The following is a 17431-nucleotide window of genomic DNA, read 5'->3' as shown; positions in this document are numbered from 1 at the left end:
TAATTCTCTCTACTACAAGCTCCGCGCTAATGCTCGCTTTGTGTTCCTTGAAAGGTCGCTCGAAGGTTGCCGTATCATAGGAGTACTCTCACCTGATATTATTTCAGATAAAAAGCTACGTCGACGTATGAGGTAAATGCAGGTAGATATTTTGACTGGAACACTTTAACAAAGCCTGACCACTGCTGACTTTGACATGCAATGGAATCTATTACTCAGGATGACCGACGAGTGGTTTGTCCTAGAAATGTATGACGGAGAAGAGGGGAGGAGCGGTTCTTGGTAAGGCTGGAAAGGAGCTTGAATTCTGTTCAGAAAACCGAGAACGGAGGCAGGTAACATGTAGTGTTTTTTACTTCTCTTTAACGAATGTGTTTTTTAATGGGCCCCTAAATTTTCCTTTTTCAGCAAAAGGGTCGAAATATTGTAGTGTCCATGTCTTATTAGCGTTCGTTAAATTTCGTTCTGTCGGCTTAGTGGTGAGCGGATCCTTTCCTCCTACTAAACTCACTCCAACACCTTCATTACTCTCCTTTCAATTTCCTATTGAATTCATGATAATTTGGTAATTTTTATTCTCTATTCTGTTTACACTGTTTAAACTGTCTCACCTTTTAACTTGCCGTAAAATCCTACAATTCCTTTCAATACTATATTTGAAAGCCAATATTTCGAAAAGGATTATTAACCTTTTTTGTTGTTGGTTGCATATAGATTTAATCATGTTGCATTACTAACGTTGGTTTTTCGGTAAAGCGAAGTATTGTGCATGCAAATGTTGGAGTTTAGCTGTACCGTTGTTGGGTGGATGTTGGCTCGAGGAAGATCGAACAGTTGATTTGCGGGAGTGGCATCGTTAATGTGAATTAGTTGCACGCCATCTAGTTCGCTTCGTGAGCAATTTCCGTGGTAGGCAAATACCAAGTTGTACTCCATTTTCAGGAAAATTAAGTTAATATACTTCCTGTGTAAACCTAAGTGATGAAAGCTTATATATTATAAATTTCATTTCAATACGACTATATTCGTAATATTAGCGGTGGCGGCGAAACTAGGAAGACTTAGCTAATTTCTGAATAATTTACGGGGAACTGAGAATACCCCATCTCCATTGGATTTCCTCCGTGGCGGTAGCAGTGGCTTTGTGGAAATCGTTTAGCTATTCGGATTGGTAATCTCCCTATAGGTAACCGTAATAATTATCGTGTGTAAAGCGGTTTTGTTCGTAGTGGCCCAAAAACTGGCAATCAACAAGGTGGTGGCATACGCTTTTGATCGTTCCAAGAAACTACTAGTGCAAGGAATAGAAAAGTCGCGTAAACATTTGATAAATTTATTTTATGGCACTCCTGTCATAACAACATCATATGGGGCCCTTGCCAATCATGTATAATACAACTCTAATACATAACGACCCTGCAAAACTAACTTCTTTAGAGTGGTTTTCTCGTTTTCAACAGGCGATTTGAAGAGACTGAGTGTGTGCGTTTTACGGGTTTTCGCTTGAGTGCACACCGTTTTTATCCTGTAATTCCTTCCGGCAGAACGGACGGATTTACTGTAGCCGTGAAATAGTTGAGTGAAGTGTGGAAGGTTTTACGAGTCGGACTTTCAAACAAATCCATAGCAGAAAAAGGTTCGTGAGGGGCGTCTCACCCCATCGTCTTCGTCGTGTCGTCGCTAGGAATGGCCTTTTTTATGAGTCCCAGAGAATGCCTGGGATTATTTCGGGTTCGTCGAACGCAGTGATTAAAGATATTTTCGCAAGAAGATTTTCCTATATTAGATACGGAAATTTGACGGTTCCACCCGGAGTTTTAGTGTAGTTCATGCTTAAGCAAATTCAATAAAATATTTTGTTCTTCCGATAAATATAAATCCTGCTAGTTATTATCATGGAAGAAATTGACAGATTACTTGGATAGTTAGCTGTAAATCCTGGACAGCCTTACAGAGGCAGAATTCAATATTAAAAGAAAAACAATTCGGGAAGGGTATTTTACTTGTTTGGACGATAAATATTTGCACTCTCACTGGGAAGACTGCGGAACTCGAAAAAGCACTTCCGAAAAGGCGCATTGATATTTGCGTTCTATCATACAAGAGACTCATTTTGGGGTTACACTCTCGATTTCTTCCTTTCCAACCTCCGAAACTGCGCGTAATTCTGTTAAGTTTAACTTTCCGAAAGCTATGATTCCACTCCGCAATTCTACGATCTTTGTACTCTCTTCTATGTTCATCTCCTCAACTACTGCACCCTCTATGCCTCTTCATAATCCAGACTGCTCCGAATCTATCGCCAGTTCTCTCCTCACAGCTTCCTTAGTTGAGTTTCTCATTGGTAATCTTGACACCAATGTCGAACATGGTCCCGATAGGCTTCCTAACCTTTTTCTTGTTAACTGTAAATAACACATTTACCTCTCTGCATTAACTTCAATAAATAAATACTTCAATAAATATTTCTATCATCTATGGAAAGAGGTCCTTATCATCTCTAATCTCAAGAGCGGAGATCATTCACTAACCATGAACTACCGGCTCACGTCTCTTCTTTCGTCTTGCTCCTTGAGAGATACGTTTCCGACTGGCTGACCGCGTATTTCGGTCACCTCATTCTGAAAAAACAGCATGGTTTCGTGAAACACCGATTTACTATCTCAGACCTTTTGGTCTTTACCAATTTCGTTGCTACATGTTTTAATTTACTACAGGAGATACTCGCTATTTACACCGATTTGGCCAAAGGCTTTGATACCGTTGGCCACAATGTTCTCTTCTCCAAACACTCTCCCCTGGATCTTTGCTCTCGATAGCGGAACTCGGGTCCGGAGTCAAGCCGTTACATTTCCTTTCTTGTAATTTCCAGCTTTAGCTCCCATCTTATATTCCGATATGTGCCCGCGATGTTCCATGTTTAAGGAGAGGCTTGGGATAGCTCTCCCCTCTTCGTTGATTGTGGCGACATAGGATTGTTTGTTGACTGTCGAGCAATCCACAACATGTCATTACAAAGTGTTGATTCAATTAATAGTATTGCCGTGCTATGGAGGTGGTAGAAGATCCTTTTTGTGTTCCATATGAAGGTTTAGCAAGTCTGATTCAGAATTTTCCAAATTATTTTAAGAAATTCCGAACTAAAAAAATATTGAAAACAATCTGAATCGGAAATGGAAAAATCGGAATTTGAAATGGAAAATTCCGAATTTGACTTGGAAAAGTTTGAAGTTAGTTTGTAAGTTTCTGAAATTGGTTCGGAAAATTCTGAATTCATTTGAAAAATTCTGAATTTGACTTGCAAAACCTATATAATACCATGAGATGCATTGAAACGAAAAATTAATTTCCAAGGAATTGCACTAAGTGTGGCTCCAACACGTAATATTGAAAAGGCAAAGAAGGAACTTGAATGATCTCATCTAGGTAAGTGTGAGGACCCAGATGTCGTTGACTAGTTGCTACTATTGGTCGATTTTTACAGCGTCAACTACCAACTTAGCCAGTGGCACATTAAGGTAGACATCCAGTTAATATATCACCGAGGTATGAACAGACTTCCTTGCGTACTGTCTTAAAATTTGGTAGAGGGGTTTGAGCTAGTAACCTACTTATTTTCAAATTGAACAATTCTAGCTAAGTGCTGTCCACACGTCGCATAGAAAAGGATCTTCCATTATAGCGTACGTTTTAACATTTATCTGAAGAATTGTTTCAGGGACCTCCAGAATTCACTTTTCATTAACCAGATCAAGTTTGTGGGAGTTTCTCTTCCATCATACGAAATTGAGGGCTACTCAATTTGGATACTTAAGTAATTTATGACGACGGTAGTAATTTTGGCTTAATTATGCAAGGACCTCAATACTAGTCTCAAGCTGAGGCTGCTTTACATCAACTGTATCTCCTTAAAACTTGACTAGGGCTATATAAGGGCTGACATTGCTACGTATAAGCTGTAAGCCTCCATGAATATCAGTCTAACACAAATTCAAACGAAATGCTAAAAGTTGGAAGCTGAAGTGGGTAGGTCACATATTGAGAAAGACTGAAAGTTCCATTGCTGGTTATGGTTTGCAGACTACCTTAGGATTGGCGAGCTCAGATACTTTAAATTGTTTTTTTTCCAAGTAGAGTCGGAGTTACCGAGTTCAGATGATTTGGGATGTCTTCCCCCATGTACAATCGAGAAGGCCTGGAGGCAACTAAAGCATATTTCAGTCAACCGACAGCGATGCCGCTTAGGTGCAGTTGACGCGTTATGCCCATGTATGCCCATGTTATGTATTTCTGATCTTTTTCAACTCCTTCATGACATTCTTTTCTTAGAATGAGATCTCTTTCCAAAGCAATTGTGTATTTTTAAGGTTTTGTGTGAAACAAAACCTTATTAGAATGGTGACGGTGTCTGTCTGTCCGTCTGTCCGTCTGTCTGTCTGTCTGTCTGTCTGTCTGTCTGTCTGTCTGTCTGTCTGTCACACCCGATTTATTCGGAAACGGCTAGACCGATTGTCACGAAAATTGGTGAGAGTATGTAATCTGGTGATCCCTTTACATTCAGTAAGTGGCGCCATCTTGCGTTAAGTTTAAGGGAGGCTCTCCGTACATGTGAATGGAGGGTGCAAACTTTTTTTTCACAGAATGTAGCCAAGTAGGGTATCAAATGAAAGGTCTCAATTAGTACTTTTCGAATCTGGTTCAATATTTGATATTAGATGAAACATAGGGGAGTAAGGGTTGAAAATATGACCCACAAAAAGTGTAACAGGTCTCGTTCTCAGAACCTATCCAACCGAAAAATCTGGAAAAAATCACAGTGGTGCATCTCTACGAAATCTAGGCCTCAAAATATATCCGGTTTCGATATCTGCACAAATAAAGTTAATAATAGTATATTTCCACATTTTAGAAATTTACCCGGCACCCCCCCTTATGTTCATCTCAGAAATACAAAATTTGGCATGAGTGTAACGAAGAATATAATGCACAGTTTGGTCAAGTTTGAAGAAAATCCAACTATTATTAACAAAGTTATTGGGGGTGAAACTTTACAATTTTTTGTGAATTTCGTGTACTCTACAACCCGCATGACGTCATCATCACATATCAATTCGTCAATACCACAACGAAATGAATTTTTATGAATTGGGTCGCAGACAATTATTTTGTTTTAGTTTTTTAGTTATTTGTCAACCAGACATGTGTATATGTAGGTATATAATATATGCGTGCTAATGAACTTTGCGGCTAGTGCCTAATTCAGATAGATATAAGACGTAAATTGGAAATATGGGTACGATAAATTTAGATATGTGCATATATGTGTACAGCAGGTAATAGGCAGTTTGTTTGTTTAGGGTGAGCATGATATCTATGGCTCTAATATGTACGTATGTCTCGTAGTTTGGAAAAATATGAAGGATTATGTTGGATTTGTAGCTATATACGGACAGAGAAATGTGCGTCTCTTACATAAGATGAACACAAAACCTTTATACCCGAAGCGCGAGCTTCCGGTATTCCGACTTGTTTTAAGTAGTTATTGTAACATAATCTTACCCATTCGAATTTTCCAGTACAGCATATGGGAATCTGAAATCAGAAAAATAGAGAGTATTTAGATACTGCTTAAAAGGTTGTAATTAGTTAATTATTTTATTAACGCCACTGAAAGTTAATTTTATCTGCTCCGCCTCCCTCTGTCAGATAACTTTAACTTTGAGATGTAATTATGTACAATACGCCCACGATTATTTTTCCAGACGCCTATAAATGTGGCTTAGAGAAGATTTATGAATAAATTTTTATAACTTTTGATATATCGTCACGAAATTTATCAAACTTTTCAAGAAATTTACAAATGTTAATGGGACCATACAAACATGTTTAGATTACGCACGCCTAATGTGTCTATTCAAAATTTACCAAAAATTTGCCTACATGGAGGAAACTTTTAAGATTCTATTTACTCAGAAGGGATAACTTCTTGGCGCGAACTTTGAGGATTTACTCTTTGTGGGAGGAATATTTGTGATTGCATAACATAAGAACGTATGATATTTCTTAAGCACGTCCTATTTTATAAATATAAACACCCTACGCATTTCTTTTGACGTATTTTTGGCGTCATTACCCGACTTGGTAGTTTTAGATTAATAGGCTGCACTTGATTTTGGTGAATTATGCAACAAGTCAACTTAAATTCATCAAATTTGAAGCTTATTAAGGTTTTGTTTTACTGAAATCGTTTGTTTGTCTGTCTGTCACATGCACTTTTCTCAGAAACGGTTACAGTTATTAACACGAAATTTGGTGGGAAGGCCGGAATTATGCACGCCCACGTATGTATCTACGTTGAGTTTAAAGACGGGAGGAGGTTTTTATACATGCGAAAGAGAGGTGCACATTTTTTTTCCATTGATTATTGGCGTGTGGGGCATCGAAAGAAAGGTCTTGTTTAGCACTTTCCGAATAGCGATCACCTTTTTGACCTCGAGCATTCTCAGAAATTACCCAACCAAAACATCTGAAAAAACCACAAAGGTGCCCCTGTATACATACTGTCAAGGACTCAAAACTTTCCCTCTTCTAGACAAATCGATCGAATCGAAAAGGGGAACATTCTACCCAATCACTCCCTTTAAACGCACCACTGCATTTTCCACATTCGTGATCAAAGCGTCGAAAATGTTGTAAGCTAATCCATAGACCAATTCCAACTCTTACCAACATTTTACCGCTCTAATCCAAGCCGAAATCTTTTCTCCTAACCCCTTATCCATCCTGAAGAATATGATGACGTTCCCCCATTCACTTTGTCAGCCTAAGTACAGTGGAAACACTGATTGCAGCCTCCAAAAACAAAAAATCAGTGGATTTTGACAAAATCCCTTTCAACATTTCTATCATACTGACCTCATCCATCAACCACTGTCTCGTTAACGCCCCCTTCCCCACCGATTGGGAAAGTGCTCGCATTGTTTCCATCTTCCTCCACCAAAATTTTTGAACGGATCATTAAATTCCTCATCGACGAGCACTGTGATTCCAACAGCACTCTTCCCGAGTGCCAATTCGCAACCGAACTAAACACACGGTTGAGCACGCACTTCTTGTCCTCAAGATTGATATCCCTCTAATTATTATTTGGAGGACACCCAACATAGTCTGTCTCCTTAACCTAAGGAAAGCTTATAAGTTTCTGAGATCCTCAATTTCCATCTACACCTCTATTAGCTAATACTTAACTTTCTAGACGGGCGACATAGTTAATATCTAGCAGCACCTTTCCTCCTTTTATACGTGCCTCGTCGGCATTCCGAGTTTCTCCCTGTTCACTGCAGACATCTCCAAACCAACTCCATACCCGTATCCCGTATCCGCAGATGACCTCATCCTTTTGGCTTCCACCAAGGGCATCTCCCACTTTGAAGCTCATCTCAATTCTTATTTAGACGAGGTTTGCCATTATTTTACACGTTGGAAACTTTCCTTAAATCCCGACAAATGCGAGACATGGGAATGACATCGAAAATGTGGAGTGACATCAGAACTGTGTCACCCAAAATCCACGACGATACTATCTCTACTGTGAAAGAAGTCACATACCTCGGAGCGACAATGAATTCTTGTCTCTCCCACGTCCACCATATGACGAAGGCATTAAGCCGTGCAAATGGTGCCTTCAGGTCCCTGAAGCCTATCCTAAAATTGCAGTTTATTCGACCACTCCTCATTTTCGGCTTCATTTTCTGATCCTCTACGAGTCCTGCCAGACCTCACGTATCGATGCCTTCCTTGCCCGGCATGCCCTTAACTTCCTGGTCAAATGTCAACATCATCCAAATCCTCTTGTTTCCATGACCATGCAGATCTAGATCGTCGACGATAATCGTCCTCGGGCTCATCTGTTTTCTCAGATTGTTTGATTCCCAAGGTAGAGTATTCTTCTACATCGGCAATTACTCCGACTCCCAAATTTTGAAACCTTCCTATCATTAGAGCCTTTCCTAGCTGCTGATCTCCATCTCTATCCCGCATGCCACCCATCCTACTGGTGGAGGTTTTTTTCGAGTTTTCATCCACAATGACTTGCATATTTTTGTTATATACTCCTAGTGATAAGTTAGGCTAGACTTTATGTTATTACATTAAGTTGACCTGTTGGTAGTTTCGTTCTTTTACATTTACGTTTTATCATCATCATCAACAGTGCAACAACCGGTATCCGGTTTAGGCCTGCCTTAATAAGGAACTCCTGAGATCCCGGTTTTGCGCGAGGTCCACCAATTCGATATCCCTAAAAGCTGTCTGGCGTCCTGACCTACGCCATCTCTCCATCTAAGGCAGAGTCTGCCTCGTCTTCTTTTTCTACCATAGACATTGCCCTTATAGACTTTCCGGGCTGGATCATCCTCATGCCTACGGATTAAATGACCCGCCCACCATAACCTATTGAGCCGGATTTTATCTACAACCGGAGGGTCATGGTATCACTCATAGATTTCGTCATTGTGGCTACGGAATCGTCCATCCTCATGTAGGGGGCCAAAAATTCTTCGGTGGATTCTTATCTCGAACACGGCCAAGAATACATAAAGACTGGAAAGTTCATTGTCTTGCACAGTAAGAGCTTTGACCCTATGGTGAGACGTTTCAAACGGAACAGTTTTTGTAAGCCGAAATAGGCTCTGTTGGCTGACAACAACCGTGCGCCGATTTCGTGATCGTAGCTGTTATCGGTTGTGATTTTCGACCCTAGATAGGAGAAATTATCAACGGTCTCAAATTTGTATTCTCCTATACTTATTCTTCCTGTTTGACCAGTGCGGTTTGATGTTGTTGGTTGGTTTGTTTTCGATGCTGACGTTGCCACCATATACTTTGTCTTGCCTTCATTGATGTGCAGCCCAAGATCTCGCCCTGATAGCCGCCTGCTCGATCTGGATGAAGGCAGTTTGTACGTCTCGGGTCGTTCTTCTCATGATGTCGATATCGTCAGGATAGGCCAGTAGTTGGGTGGATTTAAAGAGGATCGTACCTCTCGCATTTACCTCAGCATCACGGATCACTTTTTCGAGGGTCAGGTTAAAGAGGACGCATGATTGGGCATCCCCTTGTCGTAGACCGTTGTTGATGTCGAATGGTCTTGAAAGTGACCCTGCTGCTTTTATCTAGCCTCGCACATTGGTCAGGGTCAGCCTAGTCAGTCTAACCAATTTCGTCGGGATACCGAATTCTCTCATGATTGTGTACAGTTTTACCCTGAATATTGTATCTGAGAAATTGTCTTAAAACCTTTAATTAATGTCGGTCTTTATACGGAAGAGAACCATAGACTTATTACTTAACACATGCCCGAAAATAATATTCCAGTTCTACTTTTATTAACTGGATGCTCGAGTTTCCGTTTTCCGGCTTGTTATTTCTACATATATTTTTGGGATTTTATGACTTGAAGGGAAGACATGCACCTCACTCAATCTGCTTGAACTGCAGCTACATATAGGTACTCCTCCTGATTGTACTTGGATGCTGGTGTACGTACACTTTTCAGGTGTGACGTTTACTATTATCCTCGTGGTTGGCGAAAGTTAAATCAGAGCAGCCTTTTGAGCATCCTAGCGAATCCAGTTCTTAGTACTTTCCAGAATCTATCTCATAAGGAGAACCTTAAGTATGACTTCAAGAAGTTATGGGTCGGATCATTTCTCTTAGCAAAGTATTATCAAATTTGGAGTCATCATCATCTTCATCAACGGCCCAACAACCGGTATTCGGCCTAGGCCTACCTTAATAAGGAACTCCAGACATCCCGGTTTTGCGCCGAGGTTCACTAATTCGATATCCCTAAAAGCTGTCGGGCATCCTGACCTATGCCATCCCTCCATCTTAGGCAGGGTCTGCCTCGTCTTCTTTTTCTACCATACATATTGCCCTTATAGACTTTCCGGGGTGGATCATCCTCATACATGCGGATCAAGCGACCCGCCCACCGCAACCTGTATCGCTCATAGATTTTGTCGTTATATATGCTACGGAATCGTCCATCCTCATGTAGGGGCCAACAATTCTTCGGAGGATTCTTCTCTCGAACGCGGCCAAGAGTTCGCAATTTTTTTGCTAAGAACCCAGCTTGCCGAGGAATACATAAGGACTGGCAAGATTATAGTCTTGAAGAGTAAGAGCTTTGACACTATAGTGAGACGTTTCGAGCGAAACAGTTTTTGCAAGCTGAAATGGATTCTGTTGGTAGCCAATAACGGTGCGCGGATTTCATAGCCATAGCTGTTATCGGTTGTGATTTTCGACCCTAGATAGGAGAAATTTTCAACGGTCTCAAAGTTTTAGTCTCCTATCTTCAGATTAGACTGTACATCTTGGGTTGTTCTTCCCAAAATGTCAATATCGTTAGCGTAGGCCAGCAGCTGGGTGGACTTGAAGAGGATCGTGCCTCTCGTATTTACGTCTGCATCGCAAATCACTTTCTCCAGGGCCAGGTTAAAGAGGACACGTGATAGGGCAACCCCTTGTCTTGGACCGTTGTTGATGTCGAATGGTCTTGCGAGTGATCCTGCTGCTAGTCAGTCTTATTGATATCGTCGGGATACCGAATTCTCTCATGGCCGTGTACAGTTTTACCCTGGCTATGCTGTCATAGGCGGCTTTAAAGGCGACGAAAAGATTTTCCATTGCTTGCCGCAGAGAGAAAATCTGATCAGTTGCTGATTTGCCTGGTGTGGAGCCCCTTTGGTATGGGCCAATGATTTTCTGGACGCATGGAGCTATCCGGCCTAGCAAGATAGAGGAGAATATCTTGTAGATGGTAATTAGCAATGTGATGCCTCTATAAATGCTGCACTGCGTGATGTCCCCCTTTTTATGTAAGGGATAGATAATGCCGCGTTGCCAGTCGCCAGGCATTAATTTGCTGTCCCACGCCTTCAGCATCAGTTGATGAACCATCTGGTGTAGGTGGTCGCCTCAGTGTTTAACCAATTTGGCTGTAATTTCATAGGCTCCAGGCGACTTACGGTTTTTAAGCCGGTGGATTGCGCGGATTGTCTCTTCAATGCTTCGTGGAAGCAGTAGTTGCCCGGCGTTCTCAGTTGGCGGGACCTCCAACTCACCGGTATTTTGGTTGTAGTTCATCAAAATACTCAACCCATCACTCCAATATGCCCATTGTATCGGAAATCTGATTTCCCTCTTTGTCTCGGCAGTATGAACATTGTGGTGTATAAGTCTTCATTCTGCTGCCTTGTTGGTAAAACTTCCGCGCCTGGTGTGCTGCTTCCTGCACTTTTGGAGTTCACAGACTGGTTCTCCTAGCTTCCTTTTTCAATCTGTGAAGTCGCTTCTCCATTCGAAGAAGTCCTTGGTAGGTGTCTGCGCGTGAGAATGCAAGATTATTCGGTGTGCAGCGTTCTTCCGTTCTGTTGCTAGCTTACATTCAACGTCAAACCAGCTGTTTCGACTTTGATTACGATTGGGGACAAATATGTTTGTGACCGTATCAATGATAGTGCTCTTCAGGTGATTGTGGAGATCATTTTTTGATGCTTCATCTCCAGGACATCTGTTAGCTGCTGTTCTTGTGGCATCCATTTCCCCCTTGTAGCTATTAGGGAGGGCTGTGTTGTGAATGGTCTGAGTATTCACTCTCACCTGATTGTCCGAGGGGATTGTAGGTGGTGGAGCACTATGCCAACCAGATAGCGATTCACATTCATCAAGGTTGAGAGGTGACGGCGTTCAATCAGCACGTGGTCAATTTGGTTGAAAGTGGTTTGGTGAAGGTGCTCTAGAGAGCCTTACGTATCTTTCTGGACCGCGTTCCGCGCAAACCATTTCGTGTGATACTACTAACTGAATAATCCGCAGTCCGCTATCATTGGTATCCCTATGTAGGTTATGGGAGCTGACGTATCGCCTGAATACGTGCTCCGTCGCTATTTGACTGTTTAAATTTCCAAATATGATTTTGATACAGGCTTCGAGGGTCCGCTCAACTGCCTCGTAGAAGGTATCCCCTTCTGACTGTGAAGTCTCCTCTGTACTGGCGTGCACGGTAATGAGGCTTATATTTTTAAATTTGGTCTCGCAAACGTTGAGTGCATATATTTTCAAAGCCGATAACAGCAAGTTTCATTTTCTGGTTGACTAAGAAACCTACTCCCAACACATGGTTTACTGGATGGATTGTAGTGGCCATAGGGTGTAGTGGCTCTTCTCCAGGATATCGGTTCCTGTCCAACGCGTTTCCAGCAACGCTGTTATATCAACCCAGGGCATCGGCTAGCTACTTGGCAGCTCCACCTCTGTACAGGGAGCGCATGTTCCATGAGAAAATGCGCAAATTGTTACTGCGTTGTCGTTGCCGGGTTCGTCGTTGTAAAGTCCATCTTGTCCGAGGCTGCTGTGGCTTCTGTTTCTTCGTAACATTGGTTTTCCGTGTAGGGTTGTCAGCCCACCCAACCCCCAACCTGAAGGACCAGTTGGTACAAGTTGAAAACTTTGAATCACCTACCTAAAATCGCTTGATTTTAATGGTTTTGAATGTCTTAAGATATATCCGGCATTAGTGGTAACGGACTGTGTGATACGGATCAATGCTTTATTGTAATGACATAACCACAGCCGCTCTTAAGGCTCTTCGCATATTTCCAAGGACAAATGGATTGTTAGAAACTCATATACCATTTTCCAGAGCAGCGGACTTGGAAGACTGTAGTTTATTTCCTAAAGCAATAAAAGAATATTATTTCGGACCATTATTCATGTTTTCTGTAGGGGTGGTTTTCCGGAACATTTGAAAAGAATGCCTTCAAAATCACGCAATGCGGTTATGTAGCTCTTAACAGCATCACTCGAAAAGTCCCTGAATTTCATGACCTTTCTATGGTTGTTTGTTATTCCTGAGACCACAAACATCCATAAAATCAAATTGCCACACGAGTGGGTTGGAGCAAATTGAATACACCAGGTCCACATTTCCCTCTAAATTCACCCAACTTTATCTTGGCATTGGAAAGTGAACAAAGCACTTTGTTGGAAATCAATGCATTATGTGTTTACGCCGACATTCACCCATAAAATCCATGCAGCGAAAGGCCATAAAAGCGCTCCTGCAAATCCGTCCATATTTTTCCAGGAATATCGCAAATTGTCAGTCAGTTTTGAAATCCCATCTTTGATTTATTGGCAGTTGGGAATGGAAAAATTGAACTATTGAGTTTGAAAATGTTTGCGAAAAGCGCAAGTGAATGAATAAAAGGATTTTCTCTGTGGCACACTAATCAATGCAGCCATGTCGAGCGTTTGCTTTTTGCCTTTTCTGACTGTTTGCCAATGTGATGCGGAAAATATTGACAGGACGCATTGTTACTGAAAAAAGCCAGTAAATTTGCAGAGGACTTGAATTTGCAATGGAGAGCATGAATATGTACCAAAGGCACCCACATCTGTAGGATTTCCCTCAAAATTCCTAAATTCACTTTGCAGAAACTTCGTCTGGTGTACTACGTATTATATAACAATGGGTAAAGGACTTGATGGTAAAAACTCATCGCGAAAAGAGCCGTTTTTAGTAACCAGATATTCCCTTTTTTTGTGCGCATCATGTTATAAACATCCTTTAATTCTTTTTAATGTTTGAAAATCTATTGTGGAATTTGTTTGCTTTTTAATAAAAAAGTTTTATAAGTTTCAACAGCTCTTTAGTTTCTCCTTTTAGTTTCAGAACAGCTGGCGGTTGTCTCGCGCGCTTTACAGCATTGTGAGTGTGTACAAGTGCTTACAGAGCTGTATATCCTTTTGTGACTCCGGAAAATGTATTCTAGGTTTTGAAATTCATACAAAACAATCAGACGTTTTTGTGATTGTTCACTTTATAAAAAGTGAGTAGCGCGGATTTACCGGGGAATGCATCAAATACCCGTGAGAATTTACTTGTTGAAAAGACAGCTCGCTTTTTAAGCTTTTTAAGGTTTTGTGTAAAAATCAAAATCTGATTAAAATATGTTTGCTGTCTGTTTTTATGTTTGTCTGTCACACGTTCTTTTCATAGAAATGGTTGTACCGATTGACACCAAATTTGGTGGGAAAGGGGGAAGTATGAACTATTACCCATTCAGTGAGTTACTATGTGGAATTTAAAGGAGGTCCCCATACATGCAAAAGAGGGGTTTACATTTTTTTTCACCGAATATAGTTAGTACTTGCGAAGTTAGGTCTTAGTTTCGAAACCCATTGCGAAACGGGGAAGTGAGACGGTCATAAAGGGGTCATAGTAAAATTTGAAAAAGGCCATGATGATGCCTCTATATATGGCATATAGGCTCCGAAATACCTTACCAATATCTACTCAAATAAAGTTAATAATAGTGAGTTAATATATTTTTAAAATTTACCGCGAATCCCTTAACTTCACCTTCGACCCGCAAAGTTGATCACCACGTGCTTTAATACAAGCATTCATATAGAGCAGCCTACTGGGAAGTTTGGTGGAAATTCTATCATTATTAACAAAATAACAGTAGGTTGATGTTGCCTATTTTGCTAGATGAAATGTCAGTACCACATCCAGTCGAATATCGGGTTCGTTCAATGAAGCTACATACGAATGAAACCATCGTGTATCTGAATATTATTACATGAAAGATCAACATACATCATGCGTGAAGCGCCGAGCACTTCTCCCTCGTTTCTTCTGCCATACACATCCGTGAATAAAAAAATGTTACTGCTGCAGTTATAGGAAGGAAAATTGTTAGACTTTCTTAAGTAATGTTAATTATGCCTACGGTGGACACAATGATAAGGATAAACAAAGGAAATGTTTGTAGGTAGGTATCAGTGGCCGCTCCGAGGAGCCCAATTAGCGCCTTGATGCGCTAGAAATCTCTCTGAGGTCCCCAAAGAATGGTTTACCCAGTGTCTGCAGCCTGACTTCAGCCAGAGCTGGGCAATCGCACAGAAAGTGCCTGAGGGTTTCCATTCCTTTTCCGCAGCTTCGGCAATGCGAGTTGTAGGGTATGCCGAGCCTAGCGGCATGGTCCCCTATGGGCTAGTGCCCCGTGCAGACTGCCGTAATCTTGAATGCATTTGCACGTGTCTGGCACAGGAGCTCTCGGGATCGGGCTATGTTATAAGCGGGCCAAATTCTCCTTGACTTGGCACAGCTTGTAAGCCTTCGCCATCTCAGGCCCGCGCCTGCTAGGTAGTGCGAGTAGACTCGGCCCCCGACAGCCGCCAGCGGAACACCGACTGTATTCGCCGAGGGACTGCCAAGAGCAGAGCCTTGCCTGGCCAATCCGTCAGCCCGCTCTTATTCCCCTCTATATTCCTATGCCCGGGATCCCAGAGGAGAGTGACCTTGAGCGTGCCGCCCAGACGGTTGAGCGCGTCTCTGCACTGCCCCACCAGCCGAGAAGATGTCGTCGCTGAGTACAAGGCCTCGATGGCCGCTTGGCTGTCGGTCAGAATGGCTATGTTACGCTTGGGGCTCGAATCACGCTACAGCCATCGACAGACTTCCAATATCGCCAGTACTTCCGCTTGGAATACACTGGCGAAACCTGGGAGACCATACGACTTGGATACACCGTGTGTATTCGAGAAAACGCCCGCACCGACTCCATAGGCCATCTTTGATCCCTCCGTAAAGAATACTGTGTCATAGTCTTGCAACACGCCGCCGGTCTTCCACTTTGCCCTGGTTGGAAGGTGCGCAGCAAAGTTTCTCGTGAAGTTCAGCTTGCGTGTGACATAATCCGTGGGGGATGCCCAGATTTCCCGAGGTATTTCATCTAGGATGTTGCTGTGGCCGTAGGACTTCGCTCTCGTGAAGTTCACCTTGCGTGTGACATAATCCGTGGGGGATGCCTAGATTTCTCGAGTTATTTCATCTAGGATGTTACTGTGGCCGTAGGACTTCGTTGTCCAGCATCCGGACTCACGTAGTCTGACGGCACTGCACGCTACAACATATTGGAGGTCTAGGGGGAGGAGATAAGGAAAGGAAAGTTTTTTTTTACTCTATTATGCTAAATCCTACCTGATCTCTCTTGGTGGCAGGTTCTGCGATAGGTGAGTGAAGAAAATGAATTCAATGTCGTTAAAAAAATCCTCATACAATTGATTAAAAAGCTTCGGAAAAATGTTAAAGTCTCCGTCAACCTCAGACGTCGTGGCAGGACAGGCACCAGGCCTTTTGAGAAATCGTCGAAGGTACTCGAGGCGTCGCTATTAGCACGTGAGCAAATTAGCCCGTGTGTGCCCGCTGAATGCACTGGTAAGACAGACGAATTTGCAAGAGGCGCATTGATATCTGCGCTTTGCAAAGAGTTCGATGTCGTGGCGCTATGAGCTGTGACATAGAACGCGAACGCAGTGAAAGTGGCTATAAACTTTACTTTGGAAGCTAACATATTCAATATGGTGTCGGCATTATCATCCCTGAGAGTTTCCGTGACGCCAGTAGAGAAGTCGGGGGATTACACTCGGCCTGGCTACTCATGGAGAAACATACCGTGCGAAACATCGTTCTCTCTACATTGCACTCTTGGATCTGGAGAAGGTGCTTGATCTTGTGGTGTAGGAATTAATATGGAATGCTTTGCCAATACCTGGTACCAGAAGAGCTCGTGGGCTGGAGCAAGTCGCTCCAGCGGGATCCGAAGAGTATAGTTCGGAGTGTGTAAAGTACATAAAAATCACTCTATGTCTCTGTTCTTGTTCGTCAAGGTCACCTCTTGTCATCCCTCTTTGTTGTGATGAACAATTTAAATATCTCCGATGAATGTTATCAGCCAATGGCGAACTGTGTTATGAAATTGTTGCACATATCGGCATAACTTCAGTGAAGTGGGATTCCACAACTGTCGTTCTTTGTGATCGAAGCAGCAACGAAAGCTTCAATCTAAATTTTGCCGTAATGTTGTCCACGCTGTCGCCTTTTATGGTTCGGTGGCCGACTATTGAAGATAATGACGCGATAATGGAGACGTTGGACGAGTGATAGTATACACCATGTAACTGTCAGAATGGATCCAGGTGGTTATCTGGTTTCGCGAAGCACAACATTTTCATCTTTGCGTCCTGACTCCCAGACGCATGTTACGATCCGTCTTTTCCAATGCTTCCAGACAGTCTTCAAAAAAGTTTGCCCATTTTCTTGGGGTTTCTCCTTGAAAACCATCAATTCATCTATGGGAATACTGGGGTTTTAAAGGAAGAGGGATTGGACGAGATTGTTCCTATCAATGCGAAGCATCGACAACCGGATGCGAGCGAGCGGTCTTATGGGGATCTCGTCGTGTGGGATGACTTTCAGCTTCACGCCCTTCTAGGTGTCGCTGAGCTTAGCAACGCACAAACTGAGAGATTCCCTGGCGAATTGGTCCTTGCATATTATAACGTGGAATCCATG

The 17431-nt window shown here is 42.3% G+C and overlaps 1 protein-coding gene across 1 annotated transcript in view; it reads right to left on the bottom strand.

Moving 5' to 3' along the window:
• Positions 1-17040, bottom strand: part of LOC119649949 (tyramine/octopamine receptor) — a 121497-nt gene extending 104457 nt beyond the window's left edge. The window contains exons 1-2 of the mRNA XM_038052370.1: positions 17031-17040; positions 5560-5592 (exon numbers count right to left, since the gene is read on the bottom strand). The gene's annotated coding sequence lies outside the window, so the exon portion shown is untranslated. The remainder of the gene's footprint in view (positions 1-5559; positions 5593-17030) is intronic.
• Between the last annotated feature and the right edge of the window lie 391 nt (positions 17041-17431).

Source organism: Hermetia illucens, chromosome 2 (assembly GCF_905115235.1).
Source record: "Hermetia illucens chromosome 2, iHerIll2.2.curated.20191125, whole genome shotgun sequence".
NCBI classification, from domain to species: Eukaryota; Metazoa; Arthropoda; class Insecta; order Diptera; family Stratiomyidae; genus Hermetia; species Hermetia illucens.
This window is presented reverse-complemented; position numbering and strand designations above follow the sequence as displayed.